This window comes from Micropterus salmoides, unplaced genomic scaffold (assembly GCF_014851395.1).
Source record: "Micropterus salmoides isolate LMB-PRFRI ecotype aquatic unplaced genomic scaffold, ASM1485139v1 Ms_hic_scaffold_13, whole genome shotgun sequence".
NCBI lineage: Eukaryota > Metazoa > Chordata > Actinopteri > Centrarchiformes > Centrarchidae > Micropterus > Micropterus salmoides.
In genome coordinates, this window is record NW_024040374.1 from 17,336,425 (window position 1) to 17,339,130 (window position 2,706).

Sequence of the window (2,706 nt, forward strand, 5' to 3'; positions counted from 1 at the left end):
AAGATCAAAAGTTTTTTTTAATGTTAGTGTGAAACTTGAACCCATTGGAAAACCATTAAAATAATGATGTGTCAGTGGACATCCTGAAAAATGATGCATTACAGGTTATGTTTGATTGATTACTACAAATTACTATTGACAGATCAATCTGCTGATAAGAGTCTGTGTGGTTATTGTTGTAGTTGTGTGCGTGTGTGTGTGTGTGTGTGTGCGTGTTCACAAACTCATGCTGACGATTAAGAGATTAAGCAAGGTGAGAAGATGGTGAAATATCCTAAATCCTTTTTTCTCAGCCAGAATTTACAGAATATTGTCCTAAATGCCTTAAAGTGTCCCAGTAGACTGTAGTGCTGAAGTCCCAAATTCACCTCTGTTCCATTAGTCTCCCCAGGAAGTGTATTTTCTCATTGAGGGGTTGTTAAAAGCTCAAACATGATACTGGGATTTTCTGTCCATTGTCTAATGAGTACTTATTCACTACTGTTCTAGGTAGTATACTGTAATCAGCTCTTTCCTTTGTCATTTTAACAAAGACAAAACTGATTACACAATATATTCCACATAGGTTTAGTGACAGCCATGCTCTCAGTGTTTCTTATCTTTGTTATCATGTTTCAGTATTTTATGAAGAACAATGAAAGAAGAAAATACACTGGAGCAATAAAAGTGTGGAACAGAATCTAATCTGGAAAATAGATGGGACGATAAATATGCAAGCATAGAGCAATAAGATTAACGTGTTCAGCAGTTACTAACAACATTCAGCTTGATCTTGTTTTGTGCAAACATATGAACAGCTAAAATAATAATCCAAAAAATGTCAAGTTATCCTAACTAATACTATTCACCTGCTTATTAATAATGATTTCAGAGATTTCCATTATCCTGGCAGCCTGTCACGCAGACATTCCCCCTCATGGTGCGTGTGAGCTGCACAGGTTTGTCAGTGACGGCTGGAAGAAGGAAATGAAGCGTTGAGGTGAGAAAGGAAGAAACTTTGCTTCCATCCTTTTACCTGAAACGGCCGCCCACGCAGCGGCTGACATGATTGTGCAGTGCCGTAACAGCAGGAAAGCACACATTCAAATACAGAAAACACAAACAAACATTCATATATTTATTATTCATCATGTGCATATGACAGTGAAGTAACTTGATATTGAGTGTATATAAATCCTCACTCAATTGCAAATGTATATGCATAAGCTAGAGGCCCACACAAGTTCTGTAGATGCGTGTGCACACACTCATAACAGAAACATGCCCGAAACAAACATACCCTACAGTGGTTTATGAGGTTTCTTAGAAGTAAGGATTTTCTGAGGCCGGCTCTCCTCAAAAATCTTTTCCTGTTTTTTTGTGGCTGGGGAAGCAACAAGTCATTGCTGGTTGTGTGTGTTTGTGTGAGCTCCTCTCTCATGAATTCCTGCATCTTTACAGTTAAAAGTAGGGGATAAGCCTCCCTCATCCTTTGTCCTGGCACAGCTCCAAGTCCGGTGCCTGATGAAAAAGCAACAGCAAATTCCTGGCTTTATTAGCTCTTGGCTCAGAGACATTTCTTGTATCATATTTGACATGTCAAGGGTTGATCACCAATCCACGCTGCTCTCCTTCTCCTTCTCCCCTTACAACAACAAGGCCTTTTCTCTGCTCTAAATGAGGTACGATGGGTTAATGATGGTTGCGTGCAGACGTGGCTATGCCCTCAATAATTACCTCACTGGCTTTGCCTCCAGGTGTTCAGCAGACAGCTAATGATGTACTGTCTGAGCAGAAGGGGAATGGGTGTATGAGGAACAGAGAAGCTACACGGGGGGGGGGGGGGGGGGGGGGTGGGGGGGTGATACATTACCATCAGCACTGTCGACAACTTGATGGCACGTGTGCTGCACAAAAACTGAATGTAACCTAACAGCCTGAAAAAAGAAAAGAAAGACAAACTTTACTTTCATCATGAATAAGTCATGATTTTGTTCTCATCTTGAAAAAACTGAAATCAGTTTTAAGTATTTTTATTTACTAAAGGGAAATTCCACTTTTTATCCTGGGTCTAATTTTTTGTATTCATTCCCACAAGTTATAATGACATTTTTCTAGCTTAATTCCTGAGATACAGGACTGACAGCTTTACAACAGACATCACTGACAGACAAAGCAATAACTTTAAAGGCATACTCCACCCAAATCCTCTTCTGAGAAACACAACCCATGAAAACTTGAAGGGGTGTAGCATTTTTGCAGCTCTTTCATGGTGGACAACATGTTTTACAGCAGTTATAATGTGACCCAGTTTCTCGTAGAAATGTTTCATGTACAAATATGACTTCTGGTTTCAGTTCTCATGCACAACCCTCTAAAGCAAGTGCATGAGTTGGTTTGCACACAGACTGGATGTCTAATATGACACAAACCACAATAGGCTTAGACATTTTTTTAATTTGTTGGATTTTCTGGGGCCATTTTGTCCATCTCTGGTCCCCCAAAAACTAATTTTAAAAAATCAACATTCAGCACAACTTGATGAGCTACTTTGTCTCAATATTCATGTTTGAGGAAGATGTATCCTAAGCAGCTACACAGGACATCATCCTGAGAGAATCCAGTTGCAGATGATTTAACTGTCTTTTAGTTACATGAAAACATTGCATGATTTGTGACCTTCCAGTCCATTTCAACAGCAGACCATAGAAGTAAGTAATGACTTGC